This window comes from Phocoena sinus, chromosome 5 (assembly GCF_008692025.1).
Source record: "Phocoena sinus isolate mPhoSin1 chromosome 5, mPhoSin1.pri, whole genome shotgun sequence".
Taxonomy (NCBI): Eukaryota; Metazoa; Chordata; class Mammalia; order Artiodactyla; family Phocoenidae; genus Phocoena; species Phocoena sinus.
In genome coordinates, this window is record NC_045767.1 from 91,303,919 (window position 1) to 91,323,750 (window position 19,832).

Here is a 19,832-nt window from a genome sequence, read left to right on the forward strand (position 1 = left end):
TCCTGAATACTTGAGATCAAGTTCAGGCTTGCTCCAAGTAGCTGGGTAAATAAGGGCTCTAAGTAGCAAAAAAATAACCTCTGTATGCTTTATTTCACACTTAAAAAAGTTAAAAATGATAATCTCTTCATAATTCCAGTGTATTGATTATGATCGAGATGAGAAGGAAGAAACTTTGTGAATTACAGAGTAAATAAATGTAAACTATCTAGACGCTCCATAAATGCTAGCATTCACTCACTAACCCCAAGTCAGAGGACATGGGAAAATGTTTACAAGTGGGACTCAGAGGGTTCAGTTAAGACCTCACACCTAAGACCAGTCCTTACCCTCAAACACCGAGTTTGCTATACTGGCCACCTAGCTCTTGTCAATACAGAAAGAACATGCAGCTTAAAAAGGAGATTGATGTTTCTGTTCACATGGTGATTAAAGGCAAACGTTTCAAAGAATCAGATTTACCTTGGAGTAAATTCCAGCTCTATCAGTTGTGGACTGAGTGATCTTGGGCAAGTTCCTTGACCTAACTTTATTTTCCCTTCTATACAATAAAGGTAATAACAGAATACCCTTTCTGAAGTTGTGCAGGGATTTAAATGTTATCAACGGCTCCAGGAATCTGCCATTGGTCCTCAGGCCAACTCCATGGGTGTTGTCTCAGTCTCAGTCCTGGACCAGGTGGATATGTAGTATAGTTTTCACACCAAATTTCCCTGGACCAGGTGGATATGTAGTATAGTTTTCACACCAAATTTCCCTGAGACTTTCCTAGTACAAGGCAGTTCTCGCTGGACGTGTTATGGCAGGAAGTGAAAAGGCATGTGAGGTAGTGGTCATAGGATGAAGTAAGTAGGAAAAGAATATTATGTGTCACATCACAACTTTGAGAGATCATCAGTGGGAAACAGCAATGGCAACAGTGACTGAGATTTCCTGAGCAATGTTACTAAATGACCTAGAGCTGGAGAGGAGAAAATATGGCTTACCCCATTTTGTCATTGTGAGTCCTTCTTTGTGAGTCATATTGAGATGTCCTCTTGGGACTTCCAGAAGTAACTGGAGAAACACTGGGAGATGGCAGAGGTGGCAGACCTGCAATAGCACAATGGGGGCAATCCAGAATCACAGATGCTGCTATTTCTCCTTTCTCTGACTACTCATACAAATAACAAGGGGAAGGGCTCATCCTGTCTTCACTGTTGGTGCCCCACTCATATCCCCTGTGCTTACTGATGAGTTCCGAAGTTGCAGTGGGCCACATCTATATATGCTAGTGGCTTCTCAACTCAAGCTCCTCTCTCCTGCTTCTTTTCCTGGGAGCTTTCTCCATTTGTGGGTATAGAGGTGGGAATGGCAGAGGAGTTGGCTCAGCTCACAGGTGGGCATGTGAGACAACTCTCACTGAAGCCTATTTTTTAAGTTTTGGAAAACTGAATTATTTTGAGTCTTTCAATATTTGGTTATTTTATCTTTGTATCCTTCCTTATTATCATCATAATATCTAAACATGTTGATAACATAGTATTTCGTGATCTCTACTTGGTACAGAAGAAAAATGAGACTCAAAGAAATTAAGGTTGTGTCTGAATAGTGTTTCTAACTTATTTTCAGCATTTTTGTTTGTATAAAGGCCAAGATCTGATGAGTCAATTGAATGCTGTCAAGTTATTGTTACTTATCTCATTTTAAGATTGAAATAATTTTTTCCCACTTTCTTTATATGCCAAGACTGTTGTCTTAGTCCATCTGGGCTGCTCCAACAAAATATCACAGACTGGGTGGCTTATGAGCAAAAGATAGTTATTTCACACAGTTCTTGAGCCTGGAAGTCCAAGGTCAGGTAGCCAGCATGGTTGGGTGAAGTCCCTCTTCTGGGTTGTATCCTCACATGACAGAAGGGATGAGACAACCCTAAGGGGTCTCTTTTATGAGGGCACTAATCCCATTCATGAGGGCCCCACACTTATAACCTAATCACCTCCCAAAGACCCCCACCTCCTAACACCATCACATTAGGGGTTAGGATTCCAACATGTGAATTTTGGGGGAGATACAAACATTCAGACCATAGCAGTCCTTCACAAAGCTACGCCTCTTTGTGCATTTCTCTGTCTTAAATGTTGTCAGACTTTTGTTAATATGAGCTTCTTTCATCTTTAACAACTCCAGTGTTGCTTCCCCTGTAAAGTCTTTCCTGGCTCTGCAGTGGAGGTCCTCCCTCCTCTGTCTCCAGGGTGCCTATATATTATAACACAGATCACCATCTAGTTTAATCTGCTTACATGTCTGCCTCTCCACACAGACTATGAACTTCTCAAGAGCAGAAACTCAATTTTTATTCTTTAAATACTTAGAGTCCAGCAAAGGCCCTGGCATGTAATGGATGTTCAGTGAGAATTGGCAAAAGAGAAGACATTATTTAGAATAAGTTTACTTCAGACTATATCAGCCCTCAGTAATCACTGATTCTTCAGTTAAATGTTGTTATGGGTTGAACTGTGTCCCCCCGACTCCCACCCCCCAAATTCATAGGTTAAAATTCTAACCCCCAGTGCCTCATTTAGGGATAGTGTCTTTACAGAGGTAATCAAACTAAAGTCAGGTCATTGGGGTGGTTTATGCAATATGACTGGTGTCCTCACAAAAAGGGGAAATTTGGAGTTGGACGTGTGTACAGGGATAATAGCATGTGAAGATGAAGACGACCATCTACAAGCCAAGGAAAGACACACCTGGAACAGCTCCTGCCCTCATAGATCTAAGATAGAACCACCTTGCCAACACCTTGATTTTGGACTTCTAGACTCCAGAACTGTGAGGCAAAAAATTTCTCTTGTTTAAGCCACCCGGTCTGTGTTATTTTGTTATGGCAGCCCCAGGAAATTGAAACAAACGCTTTGGTGTTTGGTTTGTTAATGTCAAAAAAAAAAAAAAATGTGGTCAGTATAGGATAATTAAGGTCATTTATAAAACTGCTTAAGGGAAAAAAGCTCATAATCCACTTTTAGTTAATTCAGCTTCAAGCAAACTGAAGCTGCTACCTTCAAACCAGTAGTAAACTGTAGTTTGCTGTTCTTGACAGGACAACGGTTGCTGTAATCTGAACTTCATTCAGTATCTTTATAGGTTACCTATATTGTGAGGGTAGTTAGAGCTTGGAAGATTCTATTATAACCTTGAGTGGTATTATGCAAATAGGCACAAAAGCCAAAAGCAAATACTTGCTGAGGAAAAGCATCTTCATTTCCTACATTGTACAAACATGACCTTTGAAAAGATGTATAGACATTTTTTTTTATTCCATTCTGTAAGTTACTAACTGCAACTGGCACTGAACCCTTCACAATTACACAGTTTCACCCTCAGGGAATAATGGGTTAACTTCTCTGTTCAACGAATTCATCTCATCATGCCCCAAACCCCTCAATTAAAACAAAGCTTGAAAAACAAACCCAGCTTCCTTATTGGCTTGTAAGTGACAAACATGCCACTTGATAAGCTGCTCCTTTTATTTTTCAGTGGAAAAAGAGTGTGCAAGAACAACAGAAATAACCCAGGGTTACAGAGAGCACATAAAAGAGGGTTGCAGTATTGATTCCACCGTTCAGACAAGGATCAAGATCAAGCACAGACATGGCTACTGAGAGCTCACAAATACTCCTCCTGCTGGCTCTTCTTGTCCTGGGCATCTCTGGTAAGGCAACTATGGCTTTTACCTTTCCCTCCTAGGCACCGGAAAAATTCATAAAAGTTTCCAGATCTAATGACATTGAATCTGGTATTAATGCAAAACGTAGAAACGATAAACTTAAAACCCAAGCAAAACATAGATTTAGATTATGGAATATCAAAGAATTTCTTGTTGAATTAAATTGTAAAAATCTGTTGAACTTCCTAGAAATATCTGACCATAAGGTCCTTATCTCTTATTAGAGATAATAGCAACAACATTAGTGAAAATACATTTAGGGAGTTTAGAAATTTAGGCAAATAGAAATTGCTACCTTCAACTGATAGAATTCACATAAAAACTTGATGTTTAAAACGTTTTATAGAAGGCAATCAAGTTGATTTTACCATTAAACAAGTTACCTTATTGATCATACATACTTTTAAGCAATAAATTGTTGGTCAAACATAGTAGATGCTCAGTAAGGTTCATTGATCATAATAATAGCAGACGATTAGACTTGTGTGATTGTCTCCCTAAATATTTCTGACAGTATTTGGTGAATTGAGTGCCCTGCTGCATTGATTTCATATTTCAACTAAAGAATAAAGCCTCATGGCTGTCTTTGTTCCTAGTGTTTCGCTCTTCTTTTCTCACACAGCTGATCCCTGTGAGAGCCAAGAGCTGTGATGCCAGTGTATTCAGACACAATCTGACTTTACTTCTCCCAAATTCATTGCAAAAGTCCAGGTGATACCTGAAGGTGCTTAGTGCAATAGGAAAGAAATCATGTAAGTAGTGAAGATGTGGGGGGAGAATGGAAGCCTCTAGTACTGTTTTTTTGTTTTTAACTTTTCCCCCAGTTTTATTGAAATATAATTGGCGTACATCACTGTATAAGTTTAAGGTGTACTGCATAATGGTTTGAATTACATATTTTGTGAAATAATTACTGAATAAGTTTAGTTAGCATCCCTCATCTCACAGATATAATTTAAAAAAGAAAAAATATTTCACGTTGTGATGAGCACTCAAGATCTACTCTCTTAATAACTTTATATATAAAATATATATATATATTAGGCTTCCCTGGTGGCGCAGTGGTTGAGAATCCGCCTGCTAATGCAGGGGACACGGGTTCGAGCCCTGGTCTGGGAGGATCCCACATGCCGTGGAGCGGCTGGGCCCGTGAGCCACAACTACTGAGCCTGCGTGTCTGGAGCCTGTGCTCTGCAACAAGAGGCCGCGATAGTGAGAGGCCCGCGCACCGCGATGAAGAGGGGCCCCCACTTGCCACAACCAGAGAAAGCCCTCACGCAGAAACGAAGACCCAACACAGCCAAAAATTAATTAATTAAACTCCTACCCCCAACATCTAAAAAGAAAAAAACACTTACCATGTTCCTTCAATGAGCCAAGTTCTTTCACAATATTATAAAAATAAATTTAAAAATAAATAAAGGGCTTCCCTGGTGGCGCAGTGGTTGGGAGTCCGCCTGCCGATGCAGGGGACGCGGGTTCGTGCCCCGGTCCGGGAGGATCCCACATGCCGCGGAGCGGCTGGGCCCGTGAGCCATGGCCACTGAGCCTGCGCGTCCGGAGCCTGTGCTCCGCAACCGGAGAGGCCGCAACAGTGAGAGGCCCGCGTACCGCAAAAAAAAAAAAAAAATAAATAAATAAATAAATAAATAAATAAATAAATAAATAAAATTTTTAAAATATATAAAATATATCAGTGTTAACTCTAGTCATTATGTTGTACATTACAGCCCTAGTATTTATTTACCTTAAAACTGGAAGTTTGTGTGTTTTGACCACTTTCGTCTAATTCCCCCTTGCCCAATTCCCTGCCTCTGGTAACCACAAATGTGATTTTTTTTTATTATTCTGTTTAGATTTTATATATGAGTGAAATCATACAGCATTTGTCTTTCTTGGACTTATTTCACTTAGTGTAATGCCCTTAAGGTCCATCTCTGTTGTCATAAATGGCAGGACTTCTCCATTATTTATGGCTGAATAATATTCCATTGCGTATATATATGTGTGTATATATCATCCCTGTCTGGACACTTAGGTTGTTTCCACGTCTTGGCTATTGTAAATAATGCTTCTGTGAACATGAAACTTCCTTCTGAGTTAGTGTTTTCATTTCCTTTCCATATAATCCTGGAAGAGAAATTGCTGGATCACATAGTGGCTGTATTTTTAATTTTTTGAGGGTCCTTCATATACTGTTTTCCATAGTGGCCACACCAATTTACAATCCCACAAGAAGTGCACAAGAGTTCCTTTTTCTCCACATGCTCACTAGCATTTGTTAGCTCTTATCTTTTTCATTATGGCCATTCTAATAGGTGTGAGGTGATATCTCATTGCAGTATTTTTTTGCTTGTTGTTTTTTTTTTTTGCGGTACGCGGGCCTCTCACCGCTGTGGCCTCTCCAGTTGCGGAGCACAGGCTCCAGACGTGCAGGTTCAGCGGCCACGGCTCACCGGCCCAGCCACTCCGTGGCATGTAGGATCCTCCCAGACCGGGGCACGAACCTGTGTCCACTGCATCGGCAGGCGGGCTCTCAACCACTGCGCCACCAGGGAAGCCCTCATTGCAGTTTTGATTTGCATTTCCCTAATGACTAGTAATGTTGAGCATATTTTCATGTACCTATTGACCATTTATATATTTTCTTTGGAAAAATGTCTATTCAGGTCTTTTGCAGTACCGAGCTTTTCAAAGCTGCCATTTTCTTACAAAATGTGCTAGACTGAGAATACAGGAACTACTGAGCATTATCCCTGCAGAGTATGGGAAGACAATTGCCCAGTGTTTATGCTCTCATTTCTGAAAACATACTTTACTCTTTCCAAAAAAGAAAATGTTCTCAAATGGGAACATGGTTAGGAAATGAATTGTTCTGATTAAACCTTGAATTCAATGAACACATACAGTAAACAAAGATATATGGTACTCCGTAAGGAATCATGGATAATTCTTGATTGTCTGGAAATCTCTCTGTTACATACTTGGATACAAAATAAGTTCAATATGGCCCAGTGGCACTAGAGGCTGACTTGACAACTTTCTGAAGCAACAGCCTACAAATACAGAGCTTAGAGGCTGTGGAGAACCCTTCTGCATTTTATTGAAACAGCTTGTTGTGAACTATATTATATGTACTGTTTTAGCTGTTCATTGCTAAGTAACAAATTTCTGTAATTTAGTGGCTTAAAATAAACCTATTTATTATTTCACAGTTCTATAGGTCAGCAGTCCAGGTGGCTTGACCAGATTATCTGCTTTTCTTTTTTAAATTGAGATATACATATAACATTGTATAAGTTTAAGGTGTACAACATGTTTGATACATTTGTATTTTGCAATATGATTACCACCATGGTATTAGTTAACACCTGTATCACATCACAATTATTATCATTATTATTATTATTATAGTGAGAACTGCTTAGGGTTTCAAAGACAAAAGTCCAGGTGTCAGCTGGGCTGAAGTTTCATCGGAGGCTCTGGAGATGAATCCATTCTCAAGAGTATTTATGATGTTGGCTAAATTCAGTTCTTTGCCGTTGTAAGATTGAGGTATCCTACTCTTACTTGTTGTTGGCTCAGGGTTACTCTTAGTTCCTAGAGGTTGCTTTTATATATTCCTTGCATTGAATGGATCTCATGCTTTAAATCTCTCTGATTTCCCCTTCTGCTGCCAGCAGAGAACTTTTAGGAACCACACAGTTACTCTAGGCCCACCTGGATAATTACTCTTTGGTTTAACTTAGTTAACTGAGTAGTAACCTTAATTACATCTGCAAAATCCCTTTTGCCATATAATGTGACATAACCATGAGTGTAATATCTCATCACGTTCACACTCCTGGGGATTAGCGAGGGAAACTTGGTGAGACTTCTTAGGATTCCACCTAGCACACATACAAAAGAGTGTATGAATACATATACAAACAGTTCAAAGATCAGTAATAGAATAAAAACCCACTTCCTTCTGCCCAGGCAAAAATCTAGAATATAATCAGTATATCAGGGCCTCCCATGTGTAAAATTTCTATTATGGGCTGAATTGTTCTCCCTAAATTCATATGTTGAAGTCCTAACTTTTAATACCTTAGAAATGTGACTGTTTGGGGGTAAGGCCTTTAAAAAAATAATTAAGGTTGAATGAGGTCATAATGTTGGCCCTAATCCAATATGACTGGTGTCCTTCTAAGAAGAGGAAGAGACACCAAGAATGTGCAAAGCACAGAGAAAATGTCCTGTGAGGACAAAGTGAGAAGGAGGCCATCTGTGAGCCAAGGCAAGAGGCCTCAGAAGAAACCAGGCCTGCCAACATTTGATCTTAAACTTCCAGCCTCCATAATCATAAGACAATAAATTTCTGTTGTTTAAGCCACCCAGTCTATGGCATATTGTTATGACTACCCTGACAAACTAATACACCTCCCAAATCATATATTCACCCCCCTCCAAGAAGTAAGTACTATTTTGAACTGTGTTGTTTCTTGATTTTTAAAAAAAGTTTTATCACCTATGAGGTTTAAAATAATTATTACTTATTTTGCCTGTGTTACGGACTAAATGTGTTCCTCCCTGCTAAATTTATATGTTGAAATCCTAATCCCCATTGTGTTGGGGCCTTTGGGAGCTGATTAAGTAGAGCCCTCATCAATGGAATTTGTGCCCTTATAAAAGAGACCCCAGAGAGCTCTCTCACACTTCTACCATGAGGACACAGCAAGAAAATGGCCGTATAAACCAGAAAGTGAGTCCTCACCAGACACCAAATGTGCCAACACTTTGATCTTGGACTTCCCAGTCTCCAGAACTGTGCAAAGTAAGTCTTTGCTGTTTAAGCCACCCAGCCTATGGTATTTATGCCATAGTAACTGGAATGGACTAAGACAGCCTGCTTTTGAACTCCAGGTCAATGGAATCTTGCTAAATGTATTCTTCTGTGACTTGCTTCTATTAGTCAACATTTTATTCTGCAGTACATGAATTTTGATGTGTTTAGCTGTAGTTCATTCAATTTAAGTGATACTTAGGATTTTATTATAGGAATACTAAATCAATAAATACAATTTATTTACCTAATCCACCATTGGTGCACAGATTTTTTACATTATCAACATTTTTTGTATGGCTCCTGCGTCAGGTATATGAGAGTTTCCCTAGGAATTACCTGCTGGGTTTAGGGTTTGCACATCTTCAACCTTACTAGGTAAATGCCACACTGCATTACAAAGTAATTGTGCCAGCTGACATTCCTTCCTACATGAAATCATCTGTTGCTTCATATACTGGCCAACACCTGGTATTGTTAACCTGCAGGGTATGTAATGGTACTTTTAATTGTTCTTTTAATTTCCATTTTTCTATTATTAATGAGGATGAATTTTTTCATATATTTATGAGAATTTTGGTTCCCTCTTTTGTGAATTCCTATTAATTCTCTTTGCTTTTCCTATGTGAATACTATATTTTCCCTATTGCCTTACAGGTGTTCTTTACACATTCTGGATATTAAACCCTCATCATATTTATGGATAGCAAAGCTCATTTTCCAATCTGTGGTTCATATTTTCATTCTTTCTGTGGTGTCTTTTCAATTAATATAAATTTGTATTTTTAATGTACTTGAGATTAACAGTATTCTCTCTTCTGGATAGCACTTTTAGTGTCTTATTTCAAAAAAACTTCACAGAGTTCCTAAAATATTCTTCTGTATTGTCTTCTAAAATTTTTTACAGTTTTTTTCCTTTGTATTTAAGACTTTAATCCACCTGGAATTGATTTTTGCATATGATGTGAGGGAATTATCCAATTTTATTTTATTTTTCTATATGGTTCATCAAGTGTGTCAGCACTACCTATTGAAATATCATCATTTTCTCACTGATCTACAATGCTACTTCTTTTTGATCCTATTGTAAAGGATAGCCTTATAAAATTTCACATTTTAGTTGTTATTAGCATTTAGACATAAAATTTTGTATTGATTTTGTAACCATCAACCCTTTACTCATGTAGTTACATCATTTGGGAATAATGGCAGTTTAGTTTTCGCCTTTGGAGACCTTATGCTTCTTTCTAGTTTTGCTGAGGTGGCTGTGGTGATAGCAGGCACCCTTGTCTTGGGAATACTTTCAAGTTTTCACTGTTATGTGTGATGTTTTATGTCTATCCTTGTATTGGTAATTTACTAAGGAATTATTATTATGTTATTATCATTATAATTTTTATTATGATCTGGTCCTCATGCAATGAACCTCAAAGGGGTAAAGCTTTGCTGTCCTGTGAAATGTAGTTGAAAACTACAGAATTAATTTAAATAACTAATTGATGCTTTCCGTCTCTCTCCTGATAATAAATGAGGCTTTAATGAGGTCCTAAAAGCTAACCAAATTAGCAGAGGTATAATGATAAAGAGTACATAGTAAGTGGTTGATAACTTGGCAGCCTGGAATATACCCTCCATATGCAGATTTTCCAGAGTCTGGCACTATACCTTGTACATCTAAGTCCAATCCAATACATTTTCACTGATTATCAGCTGATATCTCAAAATACTCTAAGAAATTTATCTTCTAGTTGATTTTCTAAAAAGTTTGTTATGTACATTGATATGACTAAAAGTCATATTCTAAATAATAATAGATTAATTTAGTTTGAGAAATCTGTGTGTTCGTTTTAAGCATATGAATTTCATGTTACAGAAATTGTAATGAATACATTTAAAGTGTTATAAAATTAAATAGTTATTATTTAACTAAACACTTTTCTTTTCAGAGTCACATTGAAAGATGGAAAATTAATTTGTTTAGGTCCTGAGGCTGAGTGGGTGATGACTATTATCAAAAAGATTATGGACAGGTATAATTATCTTTTAATTAAAGTTATATTTAGAAATATATGCAGACTCTGCCACAGATCCGAATAAAATTACAGTAAGACTAGAATAAGTCTATACCAGAAAATCCAAAAGTGTAGTCCCAAGACCAGCAGAATTATCATCACCTGGCAACTTGTTAGAAATCCTAATTCACAGGCCTCATTTCAGAAACTCTGGGGATGGGCCCAAGAGTCTATGTTTTAACAAGCCTTCCAGGTAATTCTGATGCACTCCCGAATTTGAGAACAATTGGTTCAAACCTATTTAACATGATATCCAAGTTGACCTATTTATAAATATCTCCATTGAATATAAAAGTGATTTAAAATTACTAGAAGCTCTCTTACAGAAACCAACCAGGCAAGCAATAGATCCATTTGATGAAAGAAATTTTAAGAAAAAAAAAATTCTCCCACTTTGAAAAAAACTGTTTTTGGCACATTTCTAGAAACTAAACTCCAAATAGAATTTTCAAATTGGTGGATGGAAAAGATACAGGCAGATGATATGGGATAAAGACATGCAGGTGGGCTTCCCTGGTGGCGCAGTGGTTGGGAGTCCGCCTGCTGATGCGGAGGACGCAGGTTCGTCGTGCCCTGGTTCGGGAGGATCCCGCATGCCGCGGTGCGGCTGGGCCCGTGAGCCATGGCCGATGAGCCTGCGCGGCCGGAGCCTGTGCTCCGTAGCGGGAGAGGCCGCAGCGGTGAGAGGCCCGCTTACCGCAAAAAAAAGAAAAAAAAAAAGACATGCAGGTGATAATAAGATTGTATTTGGATTAACTTCTGAATAAAACACCCAACTAGGTTTTTAAAAAAATCCTTAAGTCATAGCAGTGGGTAAGACCACTTATAATGGAGAAACTTATAATGGTGACCACTTTTAATAGAAAAGCTAAATTCTGTGGGTTTTTTTTTTTTTTTTTTTTTTTTGCGGTACGCAGGCCTCTCACTGTTGTGGCCTCTCCCGTTGCGGAGCACAGGCTCCGGATGCGCAGGCTCAGCAGCCATGGCTCACGGGCCCAGCCGCTCCGCGGCATGTGGGATCTTCCCGGACCGGGGCACGAACCCGTGTCCACTGCATCAGCAGGCGGACTCTCAATCACTGTGCCACCAGGGAAGCCCGTGTGGGTTTTTAATTTAAAAATAAAAAGGAAAATAAATTAATGGTATGTGGAAGTTGTGATTTACCTGAAAGTCACCTTGGCAGTTGAGTGGTGTAAGGTGGTGAGACGAAGTTGGGTTTTTTAATCCTATAGCTATGGTTTAGTGTTCCACATCCTCACCTCTAAGTTATGTCATTTTTGATAATTCACTTAACATTGAGATTTACATGCTTTCATTTGTTCTTACTTTGTTCTATCATTGGAGAAGTAGAGATAAAACATGTAAAGTGTTTAATTATGGCCATTATTAATTTTTAACTTACTAAATACACAGGAGTTTTCTTTACTATTTAGGTACTTTTTTTCTTACAAGGGACCACCAGTGGGTAATACTGCGTATGTGTATAGTTACATTTCACTCTCCTTGTATTGTAGGGCCCTGAACTGATGACCACACAAGGAACATTACATTCTATGGGTCTCAAGAGCTCTTGGTATCATCATGAACTTGGATATCCTCCAGAGTTTTCTATGAAAATAGCACCGATTTATGCTAATTTAGAAGTGGATTGAACTGCTTTCTCCCTCTACTCATTCGGGCGACTTAAACATTGTTTTCAGGCAGGTGATTGGCTACTTGTGAGAGGAGTAATGGGAGGAGAGGTAATAAAATTTCCATTACGTAGGAAGGATAATCTCCTGAACTCACACAGTAGGTGAAAGAGTTCCCTGTTAGGCTCAATATGTCTTAACTGATTCTACCTTCTCCGTGATGTCCCTACCACCCTTAGTCCACTTAACTTCCTAGTTGACTCTGGCATTTGATACTGTTTTTCTCTCTACCTCTTCCTTTTATATCATCTTTAATGACATCAGTATGTTTCTTTATTAACTTATCAACACTGTGGTCTCTTGATGCTCAACCTTTTGCATCCCAAAGGCTGTAAACCTCCTCCCTATTTTAGTCACCTACGACTTTGGATCTCAGCATAAAGTAAGGTTGTTTAGCTACAGTCTTCAAAACTGAAATTCTTCTTTTAGGGGAATTTTGCTTTATTATAAGATCTTAAGTTAGTATGCATTTAAGAAGAAGGAAAGGGGGTGTCATACAGTTGTATAACAGAACTGTCTTAAATTTTAATAATTTATTTTTAAATAAAGCAAACCTAATAGATCATCAGCCTAATTACATCAACCAAGAGTAGAGCTGATCCATCCTAGGAAACGGTAAAGTTGTCCTCTGGGATGAGAAGAGGGAGGGAATTTAAGACCATCAAGATTCAGGGAAGATCGCAAGGATGCTGCCTCAGAAAGAAAAAAAATGTGTCAACCGATGAGTGATGTTCTCATGGAGCCAATGAACAGGAATGCTGTTTCAGAAAGTGTCTTAGTCAGCTGGGGCTGCTATAACAAATTACCATGGACTGGGTGGCTTAAACAACATTTATTTCCCACAGTTCAACGTCAGGGTGCTAATATGGTCAGGTTCTTGGTGAAGACCCTCTTCCTGGCTTACAGATGACCATCTTCTTCCTGTGTCTTCACATGGTGGAAAAAGAGAGAACTAGCTCTCTGGCCTTTTCTTATAAGGGCACTAATTTCATTCATAAAGCCTCCACTCTTATGACCTAATTACGTCTCAAAACCCCCTCTTCCAAGTAGCATCATATTGGAATTAGGATTTCAACATATGAATTTTTGAGGGACACAAACATTTAGTCCATAGCAGAAAGGGACTCTTTATCTGAACTGGAACCCTCAGAACTTTCTTTTGTCATCTGTTGTGTCTTCTTTTTTTTTGGCTGCACCATGAGGCATGTGGCATCTTAGCCCCCCAACCATGGATCGAACCTGCACCCCCTGCATTGGAAGGGCAGAGTTTTAACCACTGGACCACCAGGGAAGTCTCTCATCTGCTGTGTCTTTGCCTCTGTCTTCCTGCCTGAAGTTTCTCTCTTTCTCATTCTTTCTCTCTGCTATTCTGTCCTCAATCGCAAGTCATCCACAAAAAGCAACTTGCTTTCCCTAAGATTCAATTTCCAGTTCCTGAGAGGGAAGACCATATTGGCCATATTGATTCAGGTCCAACAAACTATGGCCAAGGGACCGTGGTTACATGGTGTATATAAGGCCACCTGGGACCCACCACTGTGGAATGAAGAAACAGTTCCCATAGAAGTGAGAGTTTTTATGAATTGGGCGGTCACCTCCAAAGGATTATGTCACTGGATGTGTGTGTCTGCATGCGTGAGAGGGGAAAACAAAGACAGACAGAAAGAAAGAAAAAAACACACTTCCTCAGGAGAAACGACTGCTATTTAGAGAGGTAATAGGCACATATTGAAAGAGTCCTAGGCAAAAAGTCCAGCGGTGATTCTGGGCTCTATGATTCTGAGCAAGTGTCTGAACTTCTCTACTCTGTTGTAAGCGTGAAAACACAGCAAAAACAAAACAAAGTATCTCCATCACTGGCAAAATAGTTGAGAGGAAATACTAAAAGTTGCTTTGAAAGTAAGCATGAGGAATCATAAAGCATTATCCTTGTTATTAAAATTGTAAAATCGGGCTTCCCTGGTGGCGCAGTGGTTGGGAGTCCGCCTGCCGATGCAGGGGATACCGGTTCGTGCCCCGGTCCGGGAGGATCCCGCATGCCACGGAGTGGCTGGGCCCGTGAACCATGGCCGCTGGGCCTGCGCGTCCGGAGCCTGTGCTCCGCAATGGGAGAGGCCACAACAGTGAGAGGCCCGCATACCCCAAAAAAAAAAAAAAAAAAAAAAAAAATTGTAAAATTGTAAAATCACTTCCCAGTCAGTATTTAATAAAGCCAGTTTCATGGTACCTATTCACATTGTCTTATCCACAATTATACAGATCAAGTCTCTAAACTGTCCAAAGCAGATGGCGAGTTTTACTGCTGCAGATCATGGCAAAAATACTTATCATATTATTAAGCTATGTACTAACGACTAGCTCTGAGATTGAGCTTGGTGAAAGAACTATTTCAGGACCACGAGTACAAGACTAAGAGTGGTTTGGAATATAAAATTCCAAAGTTCAAGAGAAAAGGATCTAGTCGGCACAGTTTGAGACTCGCACCCACTCATTAGTCTAGCCTCCTGTGGACAGGAGTGTAAGAACACACCACAGAGACATGGCTGCCAGGAGGCAACCAGGATGACACAGGTAATTTCCAGAGTAGCTGGCAGACAACTCAGTGGGGCTTCTCTACAACTCAGAGAGCACTCTTCTCAAAACTGAGTGTGGCACTTCAGCTTCCAGAACTCTTTTGTTTGTTTGACAGAATCGCCTAAAAACCCTTATTCTACAAATCACTTGGAAATACTGAATAAGAGTTGAAACATCCTTTCAAATGAATAGCTTAATTGATTAGAGAGTAAACCCCAAGGATCTTCCCCCAGCCCTCTCAAAAAGGAAGCAGAAACTAGGAAAGGAAATTTCCTAGGTAAATACTGTGGACTGTGCAGAGAGAGGCTTAAAGGTGGTTGCTGTATCAATAACCTAGATGCTGACATCTTAATCTCACATTAAGATTGATGACATGATTGTGGATCCTTGTAAGAAAGAGAGTTGTGACAAAGATCCTTGTATAAAATCAGAACCTTCAATGGAACTAAATCTACTTAAAAAACACAGGTTTGTGATAAGGAAGCATGTCTGCCTCAACATGGACAATGGGTGGGAAAATTGTTTTTTTTTTTTGTCCCTGAAAATTATCTACCAACAGTGTGCCCTCAGGTAGGTTTGGGATTCCATTATAGCGCTTGTATGGGCTGGGAACTCCCAGATAGCATAGAAGGAGGCCCTGATCAATATCTGGCAGAAATGAAAGTCAAACGGCCCTAGTAAGATATACCTTCAACATGGACCCCAAAGGAGTCTCAAAGGTAAAGCCATGCTGCAGGTGAGTCTAAAGTCCAAATTTATAAAACTCTGGAGGAACCATCCACACTAAACACGAGTTAAGACCCACTATATAGAACATCCCTAAAATTGAAAGTGTTAATATCAACAAGTGAGACCATAATGAATATGTTTCAAATCATTAGACATGAAAGAAGGCATTGGAACATAAGAAAATAATAAAATATTAGGAAACCAAGCAGATTCAGGGGTGGGGAGGGCAGGCAGGGACAAATAGATAATAGGGAAAGGAATAGCAGATTTAAAAGAAAGGAACTTCTAGAAATAAAAATATGATTCCATACAGTAAAATCTCATTGGATAGCTTAAACAGTAGATTAGCTTCATCTAGAGAGACAATTATTTTATATGCATCTAGGACACAACAGAGAGATAAAAATATAGAATATACAAAAAGGAGGTTAAGAGACTTCAAGCATAGTATGAGAATATCTAACTTATTTCTGAAAGGGATTCCAGACTGTGAGATGAGGGAGAATGGGTAAAAAGTAATATTTGAAAGGATAATGACTGAGATTTTCTAGGACAGGTGAAACCACCATATTCAGGGAGCCCAACAGATTCTAAGCAAGATAGAAGAGTAACATTCATACCCAACTACCTCGTAGTGAACCTGCAAGATCTGGAACACAAAGAAAAGACCGTAGAATAAGTAAGCATGACCTACTATGTCGCAAGTGCTCTGGAAGGAAGACTCAAGGAAAGTCGAATCTGTGGTGGGTCTCTGGAACTACATGATTTTCTAAAATGGAATTGCTCTGGATAAATTAGTTGTAGAAGAGTATCAAATTGCTGTTTTTTTTTTTTTTTTTTTCTGCACATTTGCAGTGAAGAATCAAGGTCACCAAATTTGGCTTGTGTTCATTATACCTAAAGGTGAGATGGTTTCTACAGGGTTTGGTGAACTACTAAGGAGAATCCAGGGTTAGTGATTCATGTATTCATTTGACAAATATTAAAAGAACTTTTTTGCTACCTAATGTTTGTGGTTCAAACCCTACCTACCTCGTGATTCACACATTTTTTTCACTATGAGTTTTTTTTCTTTAGGTTCAAAGCGTCTTTCAAAATGTAATGCTGGATTATTGAGAAAAGTATGCCTTCATTACTGCTCCCCTTAACTCCATCCATCTTAATCTGTTAATGTGGAGAAGTGGTAAAAATTAAGTTAAAACAGGATTTGGAGCAGACAGACCCTACTAGTTCTACCGTTTACAAATTACGTGATTTTAGGCAAGAAACTGTTCTAAATTTCAGTTTCTTCCTCCATAAAATGTCAACATTTATATCTACCTTAGAGGGTGATGAAAAGGACCAAAGAAGTAAATGTCTTTCACTTATTTATGCTCCAGAAGGTCATATCAAATTACTCATAGTCTTTCTGAAGGTAATATTCCATTTCTTGGCTTAAAGCTTTTAGCCATACTCTTCCCTCTACTTGGGCCAGTTTCCCTTGTCCTGCCTCCTTACCCTTCATCTGACCTAACAGTTAAAGGAACTAAAATCTGAAGAATGATCTTAGTTTGTATATAACTTCCTCCAGGATTCATCCTCATACTCCTCAAGGCTGGTGCTCCCTGTCTCTATAAGCAATCAAAATTACAATTGCCTTACATTTTACCTCATTTTACAGAGGAAGCTTTTAAATCAGCGCAAACTTAAATGACGTGCCAAGGATGAAAAAACTAGCTAGTGGCAGAGCTAAGGCATGAAGCCAGGAATCCTGATTTTTATCCCCAGTTATCACCATTACTTCCGTTTAACCTAGCAGGGCTGGCTCCACCCTGGCTACACCCAGATTCTGTGGAATGCTGAGACAAAAAAATCTTCAGAAAGAGACCCTCTGTGTATTTCTGGGTGAGCTACATTTCTTTCCCATGACATGTAATTCATCAGGCCATCTAAGACATCCTGACTGCTACTCCTTGCCAGCTCTACCAGCCTCCCTTCACTGGATCAACAGATAACTATAATCTTGGTCTGGACCGATGCCTGTCTTCGGCATTTTCTTCTTGGTGCCAACAAAAATATGTTATCACTTTAATTTAGCCAAGTCTCCTTCCAGAACTCATCGTTCACATAGAGATTTTTCTCTCTCCTTGAGACTCAATCATGGTTACTATTGAAATGAATTGTCCTCCCACCACCCTGCGCCCTGAAACACATTTACCCATGACTCTGCCCAACCCCGTAGGTGAGGAAGCTCAAGGAGATGAAGATGTATTCATTATCCTCCCCAAATCAGCTGTTTTCCTGTTTTGCCATTTTATCACACTATAGTTCATCCAGCTGCCTAAGCCAGGGACTGGGCTTCATCAGACCTTCTCTCTCTGCCTCACATCTAGCCAGGCACCAGGTGCTGCCATTTCTGCACCCTTTCTAACACTCACTTAGCCCTCCTCTCTCTTTCCTCTGGAACTGCCTTAGATCTGGCTATCTCAAATTTTCACCTGTATCACTAAAATAGCCTCCTAACTGGTCTCCATGACTCCAGGCTCTCCCTATCAGTCTTATTATTTTTTTTTTTTTTTGGTACGCAGGCCTCTCACTGTTGTGGCCTCTCCCGTTGCGGAGCGCAGGCTCCGGACGCGCAGGCTCAGCGGCCATGGCTCACGGGCCCAGCCGCTCCGTGGCACGTGGGATCTTCCCCGACCGGGGCACGAACCCGCGTCCCCTGCATCGGCAGGCGGACTCTCAACCACTGCGCCACCAGGGAAGCCCTCCCTATCAGTCTTATTCAGTGCGAAGAGATTGTTCTAAAATGCACATCTCACCAGGTGGGGAGGACCCCTAATCTATAAGGCAGATCAATAATTAAGGAAGACCATTAATCAGGTTCTTTATGAAAATTATCTATTATTTTTAATATTTGCCTCAAAACACATTAAATGGACACAGCTCTGACCCAGTTCTCTTGGAGTCATTCAAATCATGATACTTCTGGAAACATCTGGTCAAAAAACAAATATCCACACTCCTTCCGTAACATCATTTTATTCCATTTGGTATTCCTTATCCATGGGCCAAAACTTACACATCAGCAAATAGGTACATGTGTTACATTTACTGAAAGAAAACATGCACATGGTAAAAGTTCAAGCAGTGTAAGGGTTAAATAGTTTTTTATTTTAAGGGAAAAAATTAATTTTTTTGAGTTGTCTGGTTTCCATCCCTAGAGGTATTGTTTTTAGCAATTTTGGTGGGTATAATATTCCCAGAAATGTTCTCTGCATGCACCAGCATATCTGATGACAAAATTAGAAGCATTGTTTCATTTCAGTGTATCTATTTACTTACTTAGTCAGTGGAGACAGAACGATTTATTGCAGGTACCTACCATTGTTAGTTTACCAGTCCATTCTGATGGACATATAGGTATTTTTTTAATATGGTAAATCATGTTGCAGTGAACGTTTATGTATTATGTGTGTGTACATGTTATAAAAGTTAATCTATAGGATAAATTCAGAGAACAGGAATTTCTGAGTCAAAAAGGGTATGTGCTGCAGGAGCTTCAAGATGGCGGAAGAGTGAGACTCGGAGATCACCTTCCTCCCCACAGATACACCAGAAATACATCTACACGTGGAGCAACTCCTACAGAACACCTACTGAACACTGGCAGAAGACCTCAGACCTCCCCAAAGGCAAGACTCTCCCCACATACCTGGGTAGGGCAAAAGAAAAAAAACAATAAACAGAGACAAAAGAATAGGGACGGGACCTGCACCAGTGGGAGGGAGCTGTGGAGGAAAGTTTTCCACAAACTAGGAAGCCCCTTCGCGGGCGGAGACTGCGGGTGGCGGAGGGGGAAAGCTTCAAAGCCGCGGAGGAGAGCACAGCAAGAGGGGTGCGGAGGGCAAAGTGGAGAGATTCCCGCACAGAGGATCGGTGCTGACTGGCACTCACCAGCCCGAGAGGCTTGTCTGCTCACCCACTGGGGCGGGCAGAGCTGGGAGCTGAGGCTTGGGCTTTGGTCGGAGCACCTGGAGAGGACTGGTGTTGGCGGCACGAACACAGCCTGCAGGGGACTACTGCACCACAACTAGCCGGGAGGGAGTCCGGGAAAAAGTCTACAGCTGCCGAAGAGGCAAGAGACTTTTTCTTACCTCTTTGATTCCTCGTGCACGAGGAGAGGAGATAAACAGCACCGCTTAAAGGAGCTCCAGAGACAGACATGAGCCGCGGCTATCAGCGCGGACCCC